The 23857-nt window shown below is 33.7% G+C and overlaps 9 non-coding genes across 9 annotated transcripts; all 9 read left to right on the top strand.

Moving 5' to 3' along the window:
- Nucleotides 1-3542: 3542 nt before the first annotated feature.
- TRNAL-AAG (transfer RNA leucine (anticodon AAG)) lies at nt 3543-3624 on the top strand. Its single transcript has one exon. It is a non-coding gene; the product is annotated as a tRNA-Leu (tRNA).
- A 2612-nt stretch (nt 3625-6236) lies between these two features.
- TRNAL-AAG (transfer RNA leucine (anticodon AAG)) lies at nt 6237-6318 on the top strand. The gene has a single exon. It is a non-coding gene; the product is annotated as a tRNA-Leu (tRNA).
- Nucleotides 6319-8039: 1721 nt separating this feature from the next.
- On the top strand, nt 8040-8121 carry TRNAL-AAG (transfer RNA leucine (anticodon AAG)). Its single transcript has one exon. It is a non-coding gene; the product is annotated as a tRNA-Leu (tRNA).
- A 947-nt stretch (nt 8122-9068) lies between these two features.
- TRNAL-UAG (transfer RNA leucine (anticodon UAG)) lies at nt 9069-9150 on the top strand. The gene has a single exon. It is a non-coding gene; the product is annotated as a tRNA-Leu (tRNA).
- A 4283-nt stretch (nt 9151-13433) lies between these two features.
- On the top strand, nt 13434-13515 carry TRNAL-AAG (transfer RNA leucine (anticodon AAG)). The gene has a single exon. It is a non-coding gene; the product is annotated as a tRNA-Leu (tRNA).
- A 1269-nt stretch (nt 13516-14784) lies between these two features.
- On the top strand, nt 14785-14866 carry TRNAL-AAG (transfer RNA leucine (anticodon AAG)). The gene has a single exon. It is a non-coding gene; the product is annotated as a tRNA-Leu (tRNA).
- A 3659-nt stretch (nt 14867-18525) lies between these two features.
- TRNAL-UAG (transfer RNA leucine (anticodon UAG)) lies at nt 18526-18607 on the top strand. The gene has a single exon. It is a non-coding gene; the product is annotated as a tRNA-Leu (tRNA).
- A 231-nt stretch (nt 18608-18838) lies between these two features.
- On the top strand, nt 18839-18920 carry TRNAL-AAG (transfer RNA leucine (anticodon AAG)). The gene has a single exon. It is a non-coding gene; the product is annotated as a tRNA-Leu (tRNA).
- A 2295-nt stretch (nt 18921-21215) lies between these two features.
- On the top strand, nt 21216-21297 carry TRNAL-UAG (transfer RNA leucine (anticodon UAG)). The gene has a single exon. It is a non-coding gene; the product is annotated as a tRNA-Leu (tRNA).
- The last annotated feature ends 2560 nt before the right edge of the window (nt 21298-23857 follow it).

Raw genomic sequence — 23857 nt, 5'->3', positions numbered from 1 at the left:
ATGTTTAGAGACATGCCCATTCAAATCCCACTGCTGCCATTATTATGAGGTTTTGAGAACCCTTTGATCTAATTCTTATGATTTTGTATTTTCATGAGTGTGTTAATTTCTGTTTAGGAAGAGACAGTTGAAAGAATCTCTGATTTTTCCTATTGTTAAGAGACTTACCCATATTCCAACAGACTTGTGAGTTCAAATGCCACTAGTATGAGTTCTTTTAAACCTTTTTATCTCATTCTTATAATTATGCTAACATGCAAAATTAGCATATGCTTTAATCTCACTGCTGCCAGTATAATGAGATCTTGAAATGTTTTTGTACTTATTCTTATGATTTTGCTAGCATGCAAATTAGCATGTGATATAATCTTCTTTTGTATTTGTATGATTTAGCAGTTTTCAGTTAAGATAAAGACCGTTGATAGAATCTTTGTTTTTGCCTAATGTTTAGAGACATGCCCATTTTCCAAAATGTACTAATTTTAAATGTTGTCAAATGTACTTCACTTTCTCTAAGGAAGCTTAATTAACCATGCTGTTTAAAGTAGCATGGCCGAGTGGTCTAAGGCGCTGGATTTAGGCTTCAGTCTCTTTGGAGACGTGGGTTCAAATCCCACTGCTGCCAACATATTGAGGTTTTGAAAACCTTTTCAGCTTATATTTATGATTTTGCTAATAGAAAAAATTAGCATATTTTTGTATGAGTGCGTGCTTTGCTTTTTTGGAAAAGACAAAAGATAGAATCATTGCTTTTTCCTTTTTGTTTACAGACCTATCCATTTTCCACAATGCACAAGTTTAAAATGTAGTCAGATACACTAAACTTACTCTAAGGAAGCTCTTTTAATGATGCATTAGGTAGCATGGCCGAGCGGTCTAAGGCGCTGGATTAAGGCTCCAGTCTCTTCGGAGGTGTGGGTTAAAATCCCACTGCTGCCAGTATTATGAGGTTTTGAGAACCCTTTGATCTAATTCTGAGTATTTTGTATTTCCATGAGTGTGTGCATTTTTGTTTTGGAAAAGACAGTTGAAATAATCATTGATTGTTCCTATTGTTTAGAGACTTACCTAAATTTTAACAGACTTGTGGGTTCAAATGCCACTAGTATGAGTTCTTTTAAACCTTTTTATCTTATTCTTATAATTATGCTAACATGCAAAATTAGCATATGCTTTAAACCCACTGCTGCCAGTATTATGAGATCTTGAAATGTTTTTGTACTTATTCTTATGATTTTGCTAACATGCAAATTAGCATGTGATTTAATCTTCTTTTGTATTTGCATGATTTTGCAGTTTTCAGTTCAGATAAAGACTGTTGAAAGAATCCTTGCTTTTTTCTAATGTTTAGAGACATGCCCATTCAAATCCCACTGCTGCCATTATTATGAGGTTTTGAGAACCCTTTGATCTAATTCTTATGATTTTGTATTTTCATGAGTGTGTTAATTTCTGTTTAGGAAGAGACAGTTGAAAGAATCTCTGATTTTTCCTATTGTTAAGAGACTTACCCATATTCCAACAGACTTGTGAGTTCAAATGCCACTAGTATGAGTTCTTTTAAACCTTTTTATCTCATTCTTATAATTATGCTAACATGCAAAATTAGCATATGCTTTAATCTCACTGCTGCCAGTATAATGAGATCTTGAAATGTTTTTGTACTTATTCTTATGATTTTGCTAGCATGCAAATTAGCATGTGATATAATCTTCTTTTGTATTTGTATGATTTAGCAGTTTTCAGTTAAGATAAAGACCGTTGATAGAATCTTTGTTTTTGCCTAATGTTTAGAGACATGCCCATTTTCCAAAATGTACTAATTTTAAATGTTGTCAAATGTACTTCACTTTCTCTAAGGAAGCTTAATTAACCATGCTGTTTAAGGTAGCATGGCCGAGTGGTCTAAGGCGCTGGATTTAGGCTTCAGTCTCTTTGGAGACGTGGGTTCAAATCCCACTGCTGCCAACATATTGAGGTTTTGAAAACCTTTTCAGCTTATATTTATGATTTTGCTAATAGAAAAAATTAGCATATTTTTGTATGAGTGCGTGCTTTGCTTTTTTGGAAAAGACAAAAGATAGAATCATTGCTTTTTCCTTTTTGTTTACAGACCTATCCATTTTCCACAATGCACAAGTTTAAAATGTAGTCAGATACACTAAACTTACTCTAAGGAAGCTCTTTTAATGATGCATTAGGTAGCATGGCCGAGCGGTCTAAGGCGCTGGATTAAGGCTCCAGTCTCTTCGGAGGTGTGGGTTAAAATCCCACTGCTGCCAGTATTATGAGGTTTTGAGAACCCTTTGATCTAATTCTGAGTATTTTGTATTTCCATGAGTGTGTGCATTTTTGTTTTGGAAAAGACAGTTGAAAGAATCATTGATTGTTCCTATTGTTTAGAGACTTACCTAAATTTTAACAGACTTGTGGGTTCAAATGCCACTAGTATGAGTTCTTTTAAACCTTTTTATCTTATTCTTATAATTATGCTAACATGCAAAATTAGCATATGCTTTAAACCCACTGCTGCCAGTATTATGAGATCTTGAAATGTTTTTGTACTTATTCTTATGATTTTGCTAACATGCAAATTAGCATGTGATTTAATCTTCTTTTGTATTTGCATGATTTTGCAGTTTTCAGTTCAGATAAAGACTGTTGAAAGAATCCTTGCTTTTTTCTAATGTTTAGAGACATGCCCATTCAAATCCCACTGCTGCCATTATTATGAGGTTTTGAGAACCCTTTGATCTAATTCTTATGATTTTGTATTTTCATGAGTGTGTTAATTTCTGTTTAGGAAAAGACAGTTGAAAGAATCATTGATTTTTCCTATTGTTAAGAGACGTACCCATATTCCAACAGACTTGTGAGTTCAAATGCCACTAGTATGAGTTCTTTTAAACCTTTTTATCTCATTCTTATAATTATGCTAACATGCAAAATTAGCATATGCTTTAATCTCACTGCTGCCAGTATAATGAGATCTTGAAATGTTTTTGTACTTATTCTTATGATTTTGCTAGCATGCAAATTAGCATGTGATATAATCTTCTTTTGTATTTGTATGATTTAGCAGTTTTCAGTTAAGATAAAGACCGTTGATAGAATCTTTGTTTTTGCCTAATGTTTAGAGACATGCCCATTTTCCAAAATGTACTAATTTTAAATGTTGTCAAATGTACTTCACTTTCTCTAAGGAAGCTTAATTAACCATGCTGTTTAAGGTAGCATGGCCGAGTGGTCTAAGGCGCTGGATTTAGGCTTCAGTCTCTTTGGAGGCGTGGGTTCAAATCCCACTGCTGCCAACATATTGAGGTTTTGAAAACCTTTCCAGCTTATATTTATGATTTTGCTAATAGAAAAATTAGCATATTTTTGTATGAGTGCGTGCTTTGCTTTTTTGGAAAAGACAAAAGATAGAATCATTGCTTTTTCCTTTTTGTTTAGAGACCTATCCATTTTCCACAATGCACAAGTTTAAAATGTAGTCAGATACACTAAACTTACTCTAAGGAAGCTCTTTTAATGATGCATTAGGTAGCATGGCCGAGCGGTTTAAGGCGCTGGATTAAGGCTCCAGTCTCTTCGGAGGCGTGGGTTCAAATCCCACTGCTGCCAGTATTATGAGGTTTTGAGAACCCTTTGATCTAATTCTGAGTATTTTGTATTTCCATGAGTGTGTGCATTTCTGTTTTGGAAAAGACAGTTGAAAGAATCATTGATTGTTCCTATTGTTTAGAGACTTACCTAAATTTTAACAGACTTGTGGTTTCAAATGCCACTAGTATGAGTTCTTTTAAACCTTTTTATCTTATTCTTATAATTATGCTAACATGCAAAATTAGCATATGCTTTAAACCCACTGCTGCCAGTATTATGAGATCTTGAAATGTTTTTGTACTTATTCTTATGATTTTGCTAACATGCAAATTAGCGTGTTATTTAATCTTCTTTTGTATTTGCATGATTTTCCAGTTTTCAGTTCAGATAAAGACTGTTGAAAGAATCCTTGCTTTTTTCTAATGTTTAGAGACATGCCCATTCAAATCCCACTGCTGCCATTATTATGAGGTTTTGAGAACCATTTGATCTAATTCTTATGATTTTGTATTTTCATGAGTGTGTTAATTTCTGTTTAGGAAAAGACAGTTGAAAGAATCATTGATTTTTCCTATTGTTAAGAGACTTACCCATATACCAACAGACTTGTGAGTTCAAATCCCACTGCTGCCACTAGTATGAGTTCTTTTAAACCTTTTTATCTCATTCTTATAATTATGCTAACATGCAAAATTAGCATATGCTTTAATCTCACTGCTGCCAGTATAATGAGATCTTGAAATGTTTTTGTACTTATTCTTATGATTTTGCTAGCATGCAAATTAGCATGTGATATAATCTTCTTTTGTATTTGTATGATTTAGCAGTTTTCAGTTAAGATAAAGACCGTTGATAGAATCTTTGTTTTTGCCTAATGTTTAGAGACATGCCCATTTTCCAAAATGTACTAATTTTAAATGTTGTCAAATGTACTTCACTTTCTCTAAGGAAGCTTAATTAACCATGCTGTTTAAGGTAGCATGGCCGAGTGGTCTAAGGCGCTGGATTTAGGCTACAGTCTCTTTGGAGACGTGGGTTCAAATCCCACTGCTGCCAACATATTGAGGTTTTGAAAACCTTTTCAGCTTATATTTATGATTTTGCTAATAGAAAAAATTAGCATATTTTTGTATGAGTGCGTGCTTTGCTTTTTTGGAAAAGACAAAAGATAGAATCATTGCTTTTTCCTTTTTGTTTAGAGACCTATCCATTTTCCACAATGCACAAGTTTAAAATGTAGTCAGATACACTAAACTTACTCTAAGGAAGCTCTTTTAATGATGCATTAGGTAGCATGGCCGAGCGGTCTAAGTCGCTGGATTAAGGCTCCAGTCTCTTCGGAGGTGTGGGTTAAAATCCCACTGCTGCCAGTATTATGAGGTTTTGAGAACCCTTTGATCTAATTCTGAGTATTTTGTATTTCCATGAGTGTGTGCATTTTTGTTTTGGAAAAGACGGTTGAAAGAATCATTGATTGTTCCTATTGTTTAGAGACTTACCTAAATTTTAACAGACTTGTGGGTTCAAATGCCACTAGTATGAGTTCTTTTAAACCTTTTTATCTTATTCTTATAATTATGCTAACATGCAAAATTAGCATATGCTTTAAACCCACTGCTGCCAGTATTATGAGATCTTGAAATGTTTTTGTACTTATTCTTATGATTTTGCTAACATGCAAATTAGCATGTGATTTAATCTTCTTTTGTATTTGCATGATTTTGCAGTTTTCAGTTCAGATAAAGACTGTTGAAAGAATCCTTGCTTTTTTCTAATGTTTAGAGACATGCCCATTCAAATCCCACTGCTGCCATTATTATGAGGTTTTGAGAACCCTTTGATCTAATTCTTATGATTTTGTATTTTCATGAGTGTGTTAATTTCTGTTTAGGAAAAGACAGTTGAAAGAATCATTGATTTTTCCTATTGTTAAGAGACGTACCCATATTCCAACAGACTTGTGAGTTCAAATGCCACTAGTATGAGTTCTTTTAAACCTTTTTATCTCATTCTTATAATTATGCTAACATGCAAAATTAGCATATGCTTTAATCTCACTGCTGCCAGTATAATGAGATCTTGAAATGTTTTTGTACTTATTCTTATGATTTTGCTAGCATGCAAATTAGCATGTGATATAATCTTCTTTTGTATTTGTATGATTTAGCAGTTTTCAGTTAAGATAAAGACCGTTGATAGAATCTTTGTTTTTGCCTAATGTTTAGAGACATGCCCATTTTCCAAAATGTACTAATTTTAAATGTTGTCAAATGTACTTCACTTTCTCTAAGGAAGCTTAATTAACCATGCTGTTTAAGGTAGCATGGCCGAGTGGTCTAAGGCGCTGGATTTAGGCTTCAGTCTCTTTGGAGGCGTGGGTTCAAATCCCACTGCTGCCAACATATTGAGGTTTTGAAAACCTTTCCAGCTTATATTTATGATTTTGCTAATAGAAAAATTAGCATATTTTTGTATGAGTGCGTGCTTTGCTTTTTTGGAAAAGACAAAAGATAGAATCATTGCTTTTTCCTTTTTGTTTAGAGACCTATCCATTTTCCACAATGCACAAGTTTAAAATGTAGTCAGATACACTAAACTTACTCTAAGGAAGCTCTTTTAATGATGCATTAGGTAGCATGGCCGAGCGGTTTAAGGCGCTGGATTAAGGCTCCAGTCTCTTCGGAGGCGTGGGTTCAAATCCCACTGCTGCCAGTATTATGAGGTTTTGAGAACCCTTTGATCTAATTCTTATGATTTTGTATTTTCATGAGTGTGTTAATTTCTGTTTAGGAAAAGACTGTTGAAAGAATCATTGATTTTTCCTATTGTTAAGAGACTTACCCATATACCAACAGACTTGTGAGTTCAAATCCCACTGCTGCCACTAGTATGAGTTCTTTTAAACCTTTTTATCTCATTCTTATAATTATGCTAACATGCAAAATTAGCATATGCTTTAATCTCACTGCTGCCAGTATAATGAGATCTTGAAATGTTTTTGTACTTATTCTTATGATTTTGCTAACATGCAAATTAGCGTGTGATTTAATCTTCTTTTGTATTTGCATGATTTTCCAGTTTTCAGTTCAGATAAAGACTGTTGAAAGAATCCTTGCTTTTTTCTAATGTTTAGAGACATGCCCATTCAAATCCCACTGCTGCCATTATTATGAGGTTTTGAGAACCCTTTGATCTAATTCTTATGATTTTGTATTTTCATGAGTGTGTGCATTTCTGTTTTGGAAAAGACAGTTGAAAGAATCATTGATTGTTCCTATTGTTTAGAGACTTACCTAAATTTTAACAGACTTGTGGTTTCAAATGCCACTAGTATGAGTTCTTTTAAACCTTTTTATCTTATTCTTATAATTATGCTAACATGCAAAATTAGCATATGCTTTAAACCCACTGCTGCCAGTATTATGAGATCTTGAAATGTTTTTGTACTTATTCTTATGATTTTGCTAACATGCAAATTAGCGTGTGATTTAATCTTCTTTTGTATTTGCATGATTTTCCAGTTTTCAGTTCAGATAAAGACTGTTGAAAGAATCCTTGCTTTTTTCTAATGTTTAGAGACATGCCCATTCAAATCCCACTGCTGCCATTATTATGAGGTTTTGAGAACCCTTTGATCTAATTCTTATGATTTTGTATTTTCATGAGTGTGTTAATTTCTGTTTAGGAAAAGACAGTTGAAAGAATCATTGATTTTTCCTATTGTTAAGAGACTTACCCATATACCAACAGACTTGTGAGTTCAAATCCCACTGCTGCCACTAGTATGAGTTCTTTTAAACCTTTTTATCTCATTCTTATAATTATGCTAACATGCAAAATTAGCATATGCTTTAATCTCACTGCTGCCAGTATAATGAGATCTTGAAATGTTTTTGTACTTATTCTTATGATTTTGCTAGCATGCAAATTAGCATGTGATATAATCTTCTTTTGTATTTGTATGATTTAGCAGTTTTCAGTTAAGATAAAGACCGTTGATAGAATCTTTGTTTTTGCCTAATGTTTAGAGACATGCCCATTTTCCAAAATGTACTAATTTTAAATGTTGTCAAATGTACTTCACTTTCTCTAAGGAAGCTTAATTAACCATGCTGTTTAAGGTAGCATGGCCGAGTGGTCTAAGGCGCTGGATTTAGGCTTCAGTCTCTTTGGAGGCGTGGGTTCAAATCCCACTGCTGCCAACATATTGAGGTTTTGAAAACCTTTTCAGCTTATATTTATGATTTTGCTAATAGAAAAATTAGCATATTTTTGTATGAGTGCGTGCTTTGCTTTTTTGGAAAAGACAAAAGATAGAATCATTGCTTTTTCCTTTTTGTTTAGAGACCTATCCATTTTCCACAATGCACAAGTTTAAAATGTAGTCAGATACACTAAACTTATTCTAAGGAAGCTCTTTTAATGATGCATTAGGTAGCATGGCCGAGCGGTCTAAGGCGCTGGATTAAGGCTCCAGTCTCTTCGGAGGCGTGGGTTCAAATCCCACTGCTGCCAGTATTATGAGGTTTTGAGAACCCTTTGATCTAATTCTGAGTATTTTGTATTTCCATGAGTGTGTGCATTTCTGTTTTGGAAAAGACAGTTGAAAGAATCATTGATTGTTCCTATTGTTTAGAGACTTACCTAAATTTTAACAGACTTGTGGGTTCAAATGCCACTAGTATGAGTTCTTTTAAACCTTTTTATCTTATTCTTATAATTATGCTAACATGCAAAATTAGCATATGCTTTAAACCCACTGCTGCCAGTATTATGAGATCTTGAAATGTTTTTGTACTTATTCTTATGATTTTGCTAACATGCAAATTAGCATGTGATTTAATCTTCTTTTGTATTTGCATGATTTTCCAGTTTTCAGTTCAGATAAAGACTGTTGAAAGAATCCTTGCTTTTTTCTAATGTTTAGAGACATGCCCATTCAAATCCCACTGCTGCCATTATTATGAGGTTTTGAGAACCCTTTGATCTAATTCTTATGATTTTGTATTTTCATGAGTGTGTTAATTTCTGTTTAGGAAAAGACAGTTGAAAGAATCATTGATTTTTCCTATTGTTAAGAGACTTACCCATATTCCAACAGACTTGTGAGTTCAAATGCCACTAGTATGAGTTCTTTTAAACCTTTTTATCTCATTCTTATAATTATGCTAACATGCAAAATTAGCATATGCTTTAATCTCACTGCTGCCAGTATTATGAGATCTTGAAATGTTTTTGTACTTATTCTTATGATTTTGCTAGCATGCAAATTAGCATGTGATATAATCTTCTTTTGTATTTGTATGATTTAGCAGTTTTCAGTTAAGATAAAGACCGTTGATAGAATCTTTGTTTTTGCCTAATGTTTAGAGACATGCCCATTTTCCAAAATGTACTAATTTTAAATGTTGTCAAATGTACTTCACTTTCTCTAAGGAAGCTTAATTAACCATGCTGTTTAAGGTAGCATGGCCGAGTGGTCTAAGGCGCTGGATTTAGGCTCCAGTCTCTTTGGAGGCGTGGGTTCAAATCCCACTGCTGCCAACATATTGAGGTTTTGAAAACCTTTTCAGCTTATATTTATGATTTTGCTAATAGAAAAATTAGCATATTTTTGTATGAGTGCGTGCTTTGCTTTTTTGGAAAAGACAAAAGATAGAATCATTGCTTTTTCCTTTTTGTTTAGAGACCTATCCATTTTCCACAATGCACAAGTTTAAAATGTAGTCAGATACACTAAACTTACTCTCAGGAAGCTCTTTTAATGATGCATTAGGTAGCATGGCCGAGCGGTCTAAGGCGGTGGATTAAGGCTCCAGTCTCTTTGGAGGCGTGGGTTCAAATCCCACTGCTGCCAGTATTATGAGGTTTTGAGAACCCTTTGATCTAATTCTGAGGATTTTGTATTTCCATGAGTGTGTGCATTTCTGTTTTGGAAAAGACAGTTTTAGACTTTAGTTTAGAGACTTACCTAAATTTTAACAGACTTGTGGGTTCAAATGCCACTAGTATGAGTTCTTTTAAACCTTTTTATCTTATTCTTATAATTATGCTAACATGCAAAATTAGCATATGCTTTAAACCCACTGCTGCCAGTATTATGAGATCTTGAAATGTTTTTGTACTTATTCTTATGATTTTGCTAACATGCAAATTAGCATGTGATTTAATCTTCTTTTGTATTTGCATGATTTTCCAGTTTTCAGTTCAGATAAAGACTGTTGAAAGAATCCTTGCTTTTTTCTAATGTTTAGAGACATGCCCATTCAAATCCCACTGCTGCCATTATTATGAGGTTTTGAGAACCCTTTGATCTAATTCTTATGATTTTGTATTTTCATGAGTGTGTTAATTTCTGTTTAGGAAGAGACAGGTGAAAGAATCTTTGATTTTTCCTATTGTTAAGAGACTTACCCATATTCCAACAGACTTGTGAGTTCAAATCCCACTGCTGCCACTAGTATGAGTTCTTTTAAACCTTTTTATCTCATTCTTATAATTATGCTAACATGCAAAATTAGCATATGCTTTAATCTCACTGCTGCCAGTATAATGAGATCTTGAAATGTTTTTGTACTTATTCTTATGATTTTGCTAGCATGCAAATTAGCATGTGATATAATCTTCTTTTGTATTTGTATGATTTAGCAGTTTTCAGTTAAGATAAAGACCGTTGATAGAATCTTTGTTTTTGCCTAATGTTTAGAGACATGCCCATTTTCCAAAATGTACTAATTTTAAATGTTGTCAAATGTACTTCACTTTCTCTAAGGAAGCTTAAGTAACCATGCTGTTTAAGGTAGCATGGCCAAGTGGTCTAAGGCGCTGGATTTAGGCTTCAGTCTCTTTGGAGGCGTGGGTTCAAATCCCACTGCTGCCAACATATTGAGGTTTTGAAAACTTTTTCAGCTTATATTTATGATTTTGCTAATAGAAAAATTAGCATATTTTTGTATGAGTGCGTGCTTTGCTTTTTTGGAAAAGACAAAAGATAGAATCATTGCTTTTTCCTTTTTGTTTAGAGACCTATCCATTTTCCACAATGCACAAGTTTAAAATGTAGTCAGATACACTAAACTTACTCTAAGGAAGCTCTTTTAATGATGCATTAGGTAGCATGGCCGAGCGGTCTAAGGCGCTGGATTAAGGCTCCAGTCTCTTCGGAGGCGTGGGTTCAAATCCCGCTGCTGCTAGTATTATGAGGTTTTGAGAACCCTTTGATCTAATTCTGAGTATTTTGTATTTCCATGAGTGTGTGCATTTCTGTTTTGGAAAAGACAGTTGAAAGAATCATTGATTGTTCCTATTGTTTAGAGACTTACCTAAATTTTAACAGACTTGTGGGTTCAAATGCCACTAGTATGAGTTCTTTTAAACCTTTTTATCTTATTCTTATAATTATGCTAACATGCAAAATTAGCATATGCTTTAAACCCACTGCTGCCAGTATTATGAGATCTTGAAATGTTTTTGTACTTATTCTTATGATTTTGCTAACATGCAAATTAGCATGTGATTAAATCTTCTTTTGTATTTGCATGATTTTCCAGTTTTCAGTTCAGATAAAGACTGTTTTCAGTTCAGATAAAGACTGTTGAAAGAATCCTTGCTTTTTTCTAATGTTTAGAGACATGCCCATTCAAATCCCACTGCTGCCATTATTATGAGGTTTTGAGAACCCTTTGATCTAATTCTTATGATTTTGTATTTTCATGAGTGTGTTAATTTCTGTTTAGGAAGAGACAGGTGAAAGAATCTTTGATTTTTCCTATTGTTAAGAGACTTACCCATATTCCAACAGACTTGTGAGTTCAAATCCCACTGCTGCCACTAGTATGAGTTCTTTTAAACCTTTTTATCTCATTCTTATAATTATGCTAACATGCCAAATTAGCATATGCTTTAATCTCACTGCTGCCAGTATAATGAGATCTTGAAATGTTTTTGTACTTATTCTTATGATTTTGCTAGCATGCAAATTAGCATGTGATATAATCTTCTTTTGTATTTATATGATTTAGCAGTTTTCAGTTAAGATAAAGACCGTTGATAGAATCTTTGTTTTTGCCTAATGTTTAGAGACATGCCCATTTTCCAAAATGTACTAATTTTAAATGTTGTCAAATGTACTTCACTTTCTCTAAGGAAGCTTAATTAACCATGCTGTTTAAGGTAGCATGGCCAAGTGGTCTAAGGCGCTGGATTTAGGCTTCAGTCTCTTTGGAGGCGTGGGTTCAAATCCCACTGCTGCCAACATATTGAGGTTTTGAAAACTTTTTCAGCTTATATTTATGATTTTGCTAATAGAAAAATTAGCATATTTTTGTATGAGTGCGAGCTTTGCTTTTTTGGAAAAGACAAAAGATAGAATCATTGCTTTTTCCTTTTTGTTTAGAGACCTATCCATTTTCCACAATGCACAAGTTTAAAATGTAGTCAGATACACTAAACTTACTCTAAGGAAGCTCTTTTAATGATGCATTAGGTAGCATGGCCGAGCGGTCTAAGGCGCTGGATTAAGGCTCCAGTCTCTTCGGAGGCGTGGGTTCAAATCCCGCTGCTGCTAGTATTATGAGGTTTTGAGAACCCTTTGATCTAATTCTGAGTATTTTGTATTTCCATGAGTGTGTGCATTTCTGTTTTGGAAAAGACAGTTGAAAGAATCATTGATTGTTCCTATTGTTTAGAGACTTACCTAAATTTTAACAGACTTGTGGGTTCAAATGCCACTAGTATGAGTTCTTTTAAACCTTTTTATCTTATTCTTATAATTATGCTAACATGCAAAATTAGCATATGCTTTAAACCCACTGCTGCCAGTATTATGAGATCTTGAAATGTTTTTGTACTTATTCTTATGATTTTGCTAACATGCAAATTAGCATGTGATTTAATCTTCTTTTGTATTTGCATGATTTTCCAGTTTTCAGTTCAGATAAAGACTGTTGAAAGAATCCTTGCTTTTTTCTAATGTTTAGAGACATGCCCATTCAAATCCCACTGCTGCCATTATTATGAGGTTTTGAGAACCCTTTGATCTAATTCTTATGATTTTGTATTTTCATGAGTGTGTTAATTTCTGTTTAGGAAGAGACAATTGAAAGAATCTCTGATTTTTCCTATTGTTAAGAGACTTACCCATATTCCAACAGACTTGTGAGTTCAAATGCCACTAGTATGAGTTCTTTTAAACCTTTTTATCTCATTCTTATAATTATGCTAACATGCAAAATTAGCATATGCTTTAATCTCACTGCTGCCAGTATAATGAGATCTTGAAATGTTTTTGTACTTATTCTTATGATTTTGCTAGCATGCAAATTAGCATGTGATATAATCTTCTTTTGTATTTGTATGATTTAGCAGTTTTCAGTTAAGATAAAGACCGTTGATAGAATCTTTGTTTTTGCCTAATGTTTAGAGACATGCCCATTTTCCAAAATGTACTAATTTTAAATGTTGTCAAATGTATTTCACTTTCTCTAAGGAAGCTTAACTAACCATGCTGTTTAAGGTAGCATGGCCGAGTGGTCTAAGGCGCTGGATTTAGGCTTCAGTCTCTTTGGAGACGTGGGTTCAAATCCCACTGCTGCCAACATATTGAGGTTTTGAAAACCTTTTCAGCTTATATTTATGATTTTGCTAATAGAAAAAATTAGCATATTTTTGTATGAGTGCGTGCTTTGCTTTTTTGGAAAAGACAAAAGATAGAATCATTGCTTTTTCCTTTTTGTTTAGAGACCTATCCATTTTCCACAATGCACAAGTTTAAAATGTAGTCAGATACACTAAACTTACTCTAAGGAAGCTCTTTTAATGATGCATTAGGTAGCATGGCCGAGCGGTTTAAGGCGCTGGATTAAGGCTCCAGTCTCTTCGGAGGCGTGGGTTCAAATCCCACTGCTGCCAGTATTATGAGGTTTTGAGAACCCTTTGATCTAATTCTGAGTATTTTGTATTTCCATGAGTGTGTGCATTTCTGTTTTGGAAAAGACAGTTGAAAGAATCATTGATTGTTCCTATTGTTTAGAGACTTACCTAAATTTTAACAGACTTGTGGTTTCAAATGCCACTAGTATGAGTTCTTTTAAACCTTTTTATCTTATTCTTATAATTATGCTAACATGCAAAATTAGCATATGCTTTAAACCCACTGCTGCCAGTATTATGAGTTCTTGAAATGTTTTTGTACTTATTCTTATGATTTTGCTAACATGCACATTAGCATGTGATTTAATCTTCTTTTGTATTTGCATGATTTTCCAGTTTTCAGTTCAGATAAAGACTGTTGAAAGAATCCTTGCTTTTTTCTAATGTTTAGAGACATGCCCATTCAAATCCCACTGCTGCCATTATTATGAGGTTTTGAGAACCCTTTGATCTAATTCTTATGATTTTGTATTTTCATGAGTGTGTTAATTTCTGTTTAGGAAAAGACAGTTGAAAGAATCATTGATTTTTCCTATTGTTAAGAGTCTTACCCATATTCCAACAGACTTGTGAGTTCAAATCCCACTGCTGCCACTAGTATGAGTTCTTTTAAACCTTTTTATCTCATTCTTATAATTATGCTAACATGCAAAATTAGCATATGCTTTAATCTCACTGCTGCCAGTATAATGAGATCTTGAAATGTTTTTGTACTTATTCTTATGATTTTGCTAGCATGCAAATTAGCATGTGATATAATCTTCTTTTGTATTTGTATGATTTAGCAGTTTTCAGTTAAGATAAAGACCGTTGATAGAATCTTTGTTTTTGCCTAATGTTTAGAGACATGCCCATTTTCCAAAATGTACTAATTTTAAATGTTGTCAAATGTACTTCACTTTCTCTAAGGAAGCTTAATTAACCATGCTGTTTAAGGTAGCATGGCCGAGTGGTCTAAGGCGCTGGATTTAGGCTTCAGTCTCTTTGGAGGCGTGGGTTCAAATCCCACTGCTGCCAACATATTGAGGTTTGGAAAACCTTTTCAGCTTAAATTTATGATTTTGCTAATAGAAAAATTAGCATATTTTTGTATGAGTGCGTGCTTTGCTTTTTTGGAAAAGACAAAAGATAGAATCATTGCTTTTTCCTTTTTGTTTAGAGACCTATCCATTTTCCACAATGCACAAGTTTAAAATGTAGTCAGATACACTAAACTTATTCTAAGGAAGCTCTTTTAATGATGCATTAGGTAGCATGGCCGAGCGGTCTAAGGCGCTGGATTAAGGCTCCAGTCTCTTCGGAGGCGTGGGTTCAAATCCCACTGCTGCCAGTATTATGAGGTTTTGAGAACCCTTTGATCTAATTCTGAGTATTTTGTATTTCCATGAGTGTGTGCATTTCTGTTTTGGAAAAGACAGTTGAAAGAATCATTGATTGTTCCTATTGTTTAGAGACTTACCTAAATTTTAACAGACTTGTGGGTTCAAATGCCACTAGTATGAGTTCTTTTAAACCTTTTTATCTTATTCTTATAATTATGCTAACATGCAAAATTAGCATATGCTTTAAACCCACTGCTGCCAGTATTATGAGATCTTGAAATGTTTTTGTACTTATTCTTATGATTTTGCTAACATGCAAATTAGCATGTGATTTAATCTTCTTTTGTATTTGCATGATTTTCCAGTTTTCAGTTCAGATAAAGACTGTTGAAAGAATCCTTGCTTTTTTCTAATGTTTAGAGACATGCCCATTCAAATCCCACTGCTGCCATTATTATGAGGTTTTGAGAACCCTTTGATCTAATTCTTATGATTTTGTATTTTCATGAGTGTGTTAATTTCTGTTTAGGAAGAGACAGGTGAAAGAATCTTTGATTTTTCCTATTGTTAAGAGACTTACCCATATTCCAACAGACTTGTGAGTTCAAATCCCACTGCTGCCACTAGTATGAGTTCTTTTAAACCTTTTTATCTCATTCTTATAATTATGCTAACATGCAAAATTAGCATATGCTTTAATCTCACTGCTGCCAGTATAATGAGATCTTGAAATGTTTTTGTACTTATTCTTATGATTTTGCTAGCATGCAAATTAGCATGTGATATAATCTTCTTTTGTATTTGTATGATTTAGCAGTTTTCAGTTAAGATAAAGACCGTTGATAGAATCTTTGTTTTTGCCTAATGTTTAGAGACATGCCCATTTTCCAAAATGTACTAATTTTAAATGTTGTCAAATGTACTTCACTTTCTCTAAGGAAGCTTAAGTAACCATGCTGTTTAAGGTAGCATGGCCAAGTGGTCTAAGGCGCTGGATTTAGGCTTCAGTCTCTTGGGAGGCGTGGGTTCAAATCCCACTGCTGCCAACATATTGAGGTTTTGAAAACTTTTTCAGCTTATATTTATGATTTTGCTAATAGAAAAATTAGCATATTTTTGTATGAGTGCGTGCTTTGCTTTTTTGGAAAAGACAAAAGATAGAATCATTGCTTTTTCCTTTTTGTTTAGAGACCTATCCATTTTCCACAATGCACAAGTTTAAAATGTAGTCAGATACACTAAACTTACTCTAAGGAAGCTCTTTTAATGATGCATTAGGTAGCATGGCCGAGCGGTCTAAGGCGCTGGATTAAGGCTCCAGTCTCTTCGGAGGCGTGGGTTCAAATCCCGCTGCTGCTAGTATTATGAGGTTTTGAGAACCCTTTGATCTAATTCTGAGTATTTTGTATTTCCATGAGTGTGTGCATTTCTGTTTTGGAAAAGACAGTTGAAAGAATCATTGATTGTTCCTATTGTTTAGAGACTTACCTAAATTTTAACAGACTTGTGGGTTCAAATGCCACTAGTATGAGTTCTTTTAAACCTTTTTATCTTATTCTTATAATTATGCTAACATGCAAAATTAGCATATGCTTTAAACCCACTGCTGCTGCCAGTATTATGAGATCTTGAAATGTTTTTGTACTTATTCTTATGATTTTGCTAACATGCAAATTAGCATGTGATTTAATCTTCTTTTGTATTTGCATGATTTTCCAGTTTTCAGTTCAGATAAAGACTGTTGAAAGAATCCTTGCTTTTTTCTAATGTTTAGAGACATGCCCATTCAAATCCCACTGCTGCCATTATTATGAGGTTTTGAGAACCCTTTGATCTAATTCTTATGATTTTGTATTTTCATGAGTGTTAATTTCTGTTTAGGAAGAGACAGGTGAAAGAATCTTTGATTTTTCCTATTGTTAAGAGACTTACCCATATTCCAACAGACTTGTGAGTTCAAATCCCACTGCTGCCACTAGTATGAGTTCTTTTAAACCTTTTTATCTCATTCTTATAATTATGCTAACATGCAAAATTAGCATATGCTTTAATCTCACTGCTGCCAGTATAATGAGATCTTGAAATGTTTTTGTACTTATTCTTATGATTTTGCTAGCATGCAAATTAGCATGTGATATAATCTTCTTTTGTATTTGTATGATTTAGCAGTTTTCAGTTAAGATAAAGACCGTTGATAGAATCTTTGTTTTTGCCTAATGTTTAGAGACATGCCCATTTTCCAAAATGTACTAATTTTAAATGTTGTCAAATGTACTTCACTTTCTCTAAGGAAGCTTAATTAACCATGCTGTTTAAGGTAGCATGGCCAAGTGGTCTAAGGCGCTGGATTTAGGCTTCAGTCTCTTTGGAGGCGTGGGTTCAAATCCCACTGCTGCCAACATATTGAGGTTTTGAAAACTTTTTCAGCTTATATTTATGATTTTGCTAATAGAAAAATTAGCATATTTTTGTATGAGTGCGTGCTTTGCTTTTTTGGAAAAGACAAAAGATAGAATCATTGCTTTTTCCTTTTTGTTTAGAGACCTATCCATTTTCCACAATGCACAAGTTTAAAATGTAGTCAGATACACTAAACTTACTCTAAGGAAGCTCTTTTAATGATGCATTAGGTAGCATGGCCGAGCGGTCTAAGGCGCTGGATTAAGGCTCCAGTCTCTTCGGAGGCGTGGGTTCAAATCCCGCTGCTGCTAGTATTATGAGGTTTTGAGAACCCTTTGATCTAATTCTGAGTATTTTGTATTTCCATGAGTGTGTGCATTTCTGTTTTGGAAAAGACAGTTGAAAGAATCATTGATTGTTCCTATTGTTTAGAGACTTACCTAAATTTTAACAGACTTGTGGGTTCAAATGCCACTAGTATGAGTTCTTTTAAACCTTTTTATCTTATTCTTATAATTATGCTAACATGCAAAATTAGCATATGCTTTAAACCCACTGCTGCCAGTATTATGAGATCTTGAAATGTTTTTGTACTTATTCTTATGATTTTGCTAACATGCAAATTAGCATGTGATTTAATCTTCTTTTGTATTTGCATGATTTTCCAGTTTTCAGTTCAGATAAAGACTGTTGAAAGAATCCTTGCTTTTTTCTAATGTTTAGAGACATGCCCATTCAAATCCCACTGCTGCCATTATTATGAGGTTTTGAGAACCCTTTGATCTAATTCTTATGATTTTGTATTTTCATGAGTGTGTTAATTTCTGTTTAGGAAAAGACAGTTGAAAGAATCATTGATTTTTCCTATTGTTAAGAGACATACCCATATTCCAACAGACTTGTGAGTTCAAATCCCACTGCTGCCACTAGTATGAGTTCTTTTAAACCTTTTTATCTCATTCTTATAATTATGCTAACATGCAAAATTAGCATATGCTTTAATCTCACTGCTGCCAGTATTATGAGATCTTGAAATGTTTTTGTACTTATTCTTATGATTTTGCTAGCATGCAAATTAGCATGTGATATAATCTTCTTTTGTATTTGTATGATTTAGCAGTTTTCAGTTAAGATAAAGACTGTTGATAGAATCTTTGTTTTTGCCTAATGTTTAGAGACATGCCCATTTTCCAAAATGTACTAATTTTAAATGTTGTCAAATGTACTTCACTTTCTCTAAGGAAGCTTAATTAACCATGCTGTTTAAGGTAGCATGGCCGAGTGGTCTAAGGCGCTGGATTTAGGCTCCAGTCTCTTTGGAGGTGTGGGTTCAAATCCCACTGCTGCCAACATATTGAGGTTTTGAAAACCTTTTCAGCTTATATTTATGATTTTGCTAATAGAAAAATTAGCATATTTTTGTATGAGTGCGTGCTTTGCTTTTTTGGAAAAGACAAAAGATAGAATCATTGCTTTTTCCTTTTTGTTTAGAGACCTATCCATTTTCCACAATGCACAAGTTTAAAATGTAGTCAGATACACTAAACTTACTCTCAGGAAGCTCTTTTAATGATGCATTAGGTAGCATGGCCGAGCGGTCTAAGGCGCTGGATTAAGGCTCCAGTCTCTTTGGAGGCGTGGGTTCAAATCCCACTGCTGCCAGTATTATGAGGTTTTGAGAACCCTTTGATCTAATTCTGAGGATTTTGTATTTCCATGAGTGTGTGCATTTCTGTTTTGGAAAAGACAGTTTTAGACTTTAGTTTAGAGACTTACCTAAATTTTAACAGACTTGTGGGTTCAAATGCCACTAGTATGAGTTCTTTTAAACCTTTTTATCTTATTCTTATAATTATGCTAACATGCAAAATTAGCATATGCTTTAAACCCACTGCTGCTGCCAGTATTATGAGATCTTGAAATGTTTTTGTACTTATTCTTATGATTTTGCTAACATGCAAATTAGCATGTGATTTAATCTTCTTTTGTATTTGCATGATTTTCCAGTTTTCAGTTCAGATAAAGACTGTTGAAAGAATCCTTGCTTTTTTCTAATGTTTAGAGACATGCCCATTCAAATCCCACTGCTGCCATTATTATGAGGTTTTGAGAACCCTTTGATCTAATTCTTATGATTTTGTATTTTCATGAGTGTGTTAATTTCTGTTTAGGAAGAGACAGGTGAAAGAATCTTTGATTTTTCCTATTGTTAAGAGACTTACCCATATTCCAACAGACTTGTGAGTTCAAATCCCACTGCTGCCACTAGTATGAGTTCTTTTAAACCTTTTTATCTCATTCTTATAATTATGCTAACATGCAAAATTAGCATATGCTTTAATCTCACTGCTGCCAGTATAATGAGATCTTGAAATGTTTTTGTACTTATTCTTATGATTTTGCTAGCATGCAAATTAGCATGTGATATAATCTTCTTTTGTATTTGTATGATTTAGCAGTTTTCAGTTAAGATAAAGACCGTTGATAGAATCTTTGTTTTTGCCTAATGTTTAGAGACATGCCCATTTTCCAAAATGTACTAATTTTAAATGTTGTCAAATGTACTTCACTTTCTCTAAGGAAGCTTAATTAACCATGCTGTTTAAGGTAGCATGGCCAAGTGGTCTAAGGCGCTGGATTTAGGCTTCAGTCTCTTTGGAGGCGTGGGTTCAAATCCCACTGCTGCCAACATATTGAGGTTTTGAAAACTTTTTCAGCTTATATTTATGATTTTGCTAATAGAAAAATTAGCATATTTTTGTATGAGTGCGTGCTTTGCTTTTTTGGAAAAGACAAAAGATAGAATCATTGCTTTTTCCTTTTTGTTTAGAGACCTATCCATTTTCCACAATGCACAAGTTTAAAATGTAGTCAGATACACTAAACTTACTCTAAGGAAGCTCTTTTAATGATGCATTAGGTAGCATGGCCGAGCGGTCTAAGGCGCTGGATTAAGGCTCCAGTCTCTTCGGAGGCGTGGGTTCAAATCCCGCTGCTGCTAGTATTATGAGGTTTTGAGAACCCTTTGATCTAATTCTGAGTATTTTGTATTTCCATGAGTGTGTGCATTTCTGTTTTGGAAAAGACAGTTGAAAGAATCATTGATTGTTCCTATTGTTTAGAGACTTACCTAAATTTTAACAGACTTGTGGGTTCAAATGCCACTAGTATGAGTTCTTTTAAACCTTTTTATCTTATTCTTATAATTATGCTAACATGCAAAATTAGCATATGCTTTAAACCCACTGCTGCCAGTATTATGAGATCTTGAAATGTTTTTGTACTTATTCTTATGATTTTGCTAACATGCAAATTAGCATGTGATTTAATCTTCTTTTGTATTTGCATGATTTTCCAGTTTTCAGTTCAGATAAAGACTGTTGAAAGAATCCTTGCTTTTTTCTAATGTTTAGAGACATGCCCATTCAAATCCCACTGCTGCCATTATTATGAGGTTTTGAGAACCCTTTGATCTAATTCTTATGATTTTGTATTTTCATGAGTGTGTTAATTTCTGTTTAGGAAAAGACAGTTGAAAGAATCATTGATTTTTCCTATTGTTAAGAGACATACCCATATTCCAACAGACTTGTGAGTTCAAATCCCACTGCTGCCACTAGTATGAGTTCTTTTAAACCTTTTTATCTCATTCTTATAATTATGCTAACATGCAAAATTAGCATATGCTTTAATCTCACTGCTGCCAGTATTATGAGATCTTGAAATGTTTTTGTACTTATTCTTATGATTTTGCTAGCATGCAAATTAGCATGTGATATAATCTTCTTTTGTATTTGTATGATTTAGCAGTTTTCAGTTAAGATAAAGACCGTTGATAGAATCTTTGTTTTTGCCTAATGTTTAGAGACATGCCCATTTTCCAAAATGTACTAATTTTAAATGTTGTCAAATGTACTTCACTTTCTCTAAGAAAGCTTAATTAACTATGCTGTTTAAGGTAGCATGGCCGAGTGGTCTAAGGCGCTGGATTTAGGCTCCAGTCTCTTTGGAGGCGTGGGTTCAAATCCCACTGCTGCCAGTATTATGAGGTTTTGAGAACACTTTGATCTAATTCTGAGGATTTTGTATTTCCATGAGTGTGTGCATTTCTGTTTTGGAAAAGACAGTTTTAGACTTTAGTTTAGAGACTTACCTAAATTTTAACAGACTTGTGGGTTCAAATGCCACTAGTATGAGTTCTTTTAAACCTTTTTATCTTATTCTTATAATTATGCTAACATGCAAAATTAGCATATGCTTTAAACCCACTGCTGCCAGTATTATGAGATCTTGAAATGTTTTTGTACTTATTCTTATGATTTTGCTAACATGCAAATTAGCATGTGATTTAATCTTCTTTTGTATTTGCATGATTTTGCAGTTTTCAGTTCAGATAAAGACTGTTGAAAGAATCCTTGCTTTTTTCTAATGTTTAGAGACATGCCCATTCAAATCCCACTGCTGCCATTATTATGAGGTTTTGAGAACCCTTTGATCTAATTCTTATGATTTTGTATTTTCATGAGTGTGTTAATTTCTGTTTAGGAAAAGACAGTTGAAAGAATCATTGATTTTTCCTATTGTTAAGAGACGTACCCATATTCCAACAGACTTGTGAGTTCAAATCCCACTGCTGCCACTAGTATGAGTTCTTTTAAACCTTTTTATCTCATTCTTATAATTATGCTAACATGCAAAATTAGCATATGCTTTAATCTCACTGCTGCCAGTATAATGAGATCTTGAAATGTTTTTGTACTTATTCTTATGATTTTGCTAGCATGCAAATTAGCATGTGATATAATCTTCTTTTGTATTTGTATGATTTAGCAGTTTTCAGTTAAGATAAAGACCGTTGATAGAATCTTTGTTTTTGCCTAATGTTTAGAGACATGCCCATTTTCCAAAATGTACTAATTTTAAATGTTGTCAAATGTACTTCACTTTCTCTAAGGAAGCTTAATTAACCATGCTGTTTAAGGTAGCATGGCCGAGTGGTCTAAGGCGCTGGATTTAGGCTTCAGTCTCTTTGGAGGCGTGGGTTCAAATCCCACTGCTGCCAACATATTGAGGTTTTGAAAACCTTTCCAGCTTATATTTATGATTTTGCTAATAGAAAAATTAGCATATTTTTGTATGAGTGCGTGCTTTGCTTTTTTGGAAAAGACAAAAGATAGAATCATTGCTTTTTCCTTTTTGTTTAGAGACCTATCCATTTTCCACAATGCACAAGTTTAAAATGTAGTCAGATACACTAAACTTACTCTAAGGAAGCTCTTTTAATGATTCATTAGGTAGCATGGCCGAGCGGTTTAAGGCACTGGATTAAGGCTCCAGTCTCTTCGGAGGCGTGGGTTCAAATCCCACTGCTGCCAGTATTATGAGGTTTTGAGAACCCTTTGATCTAATTCTGAGTATTTTGTATTTCCATGAGTGTGTGCATTTCTGTTTTGGAAAAGACAGTTGAAAGAATCATTGATTGTTCCTATTGTTTAGAGACTTACCTAAATTTTAACAGACTTGTGGTTTCAAATGCCACTAGTATGAGTTCTTTTAAACCTTTTTATCTTATTCTTATAATTATGCTAACATGCAAAATTAGCATATGCTTTAAACCCACTGCTGCCAGTATTATGAGATCTTGAAATGTTTTTGTACTTATTCTTATGATTTTGCTAACATGCAAATTAGCATGTGATTTAATCTTCTTTTGTATTTGCATGATTTTCCAGTTTTCAGTTCAGATAAAGACTGTTGAAAGAATCCTTGCTTTTTTCTAATGTTTAGAGACATGCCCATTCAAATCCCACTGCTGCCATTATTATGAGGTTTTGAGAACCCTTTGATCTAATTCTTATGATTTTGTATTTTCATGAGTGTGTTAATTTCTGTTTAGGAAGAGACAGTTGAAAGAATCTCTGATTTTTCCTATTGTTAAGAGACTTACCCATATTCCAACAGACTTGTGAGTTCAAATGCCACTAGTATGAGTTCTTTTAAACCTTTTTATCTCATTCTTATAATTATGCTAACATGCAAAATTAGCATATGCTTTAATCTCACTGCTGCCAGTATAATGAGATCTTGAAATGTTTTTGTACTTATTCTTATGATTTTGCTAGCATGCAAATTAGCATGTGATATAATCTTCTTTTGTATTTGTATGATTTAGCAGTTTTCAGTTAAGATAAAGACCGTTGATAGAATCTTTGTTTTTGCCTAATGTTTAGAGACATGCCCATTTTCCAAAATGTACTAATTTTAAATGTTGTCAAATGTACTTCACTTTCTCTAAGGAAGCTTAATTAACCATGCTGTTTAAGGTAGCATGGCCGAGTGGTCAAAGGCGCTGGATTTAGGCTTCAGTCTCTTTGGAGGCGTGGGTTCAAATCCCACTGCTGCCAACATATTGAGGTTTTGAAAACCTTTCCAGCTTATATTTATGATTTTGCTAATAGAAAAATTAGCATATTTTTGTATGAGTGCGTGCTTTGCTTTTTTGGAAAAGACAAAAGATAGAATCATTGCTTTTTCCTTTTTGTTTAGAGACCTATCCATTTTCCACAATGCACAAGTTTAAAATGTAGTCAGATACACTA

The sequence above is a fragment of the Ranitomeya variabilis genome, chromosome 5 (genome assembly GCF_051348905.1).
Source record: "Ranitomeya variabilis isolate aRanVar5 chromosome 5, aRanVar5.hap1, whole genome shotgun sequence".
NCBI classification, from domain to species: domain Eukaryota; kingdom Metazoa; phylum Chordata; class Amphibia; order Anura; family Dendrobatidae; genus Ranitomeya; species Ranitomeya variabilis.
This window is presented reverse-complemented; position numbering and strand designations above follow the sequence as displayed.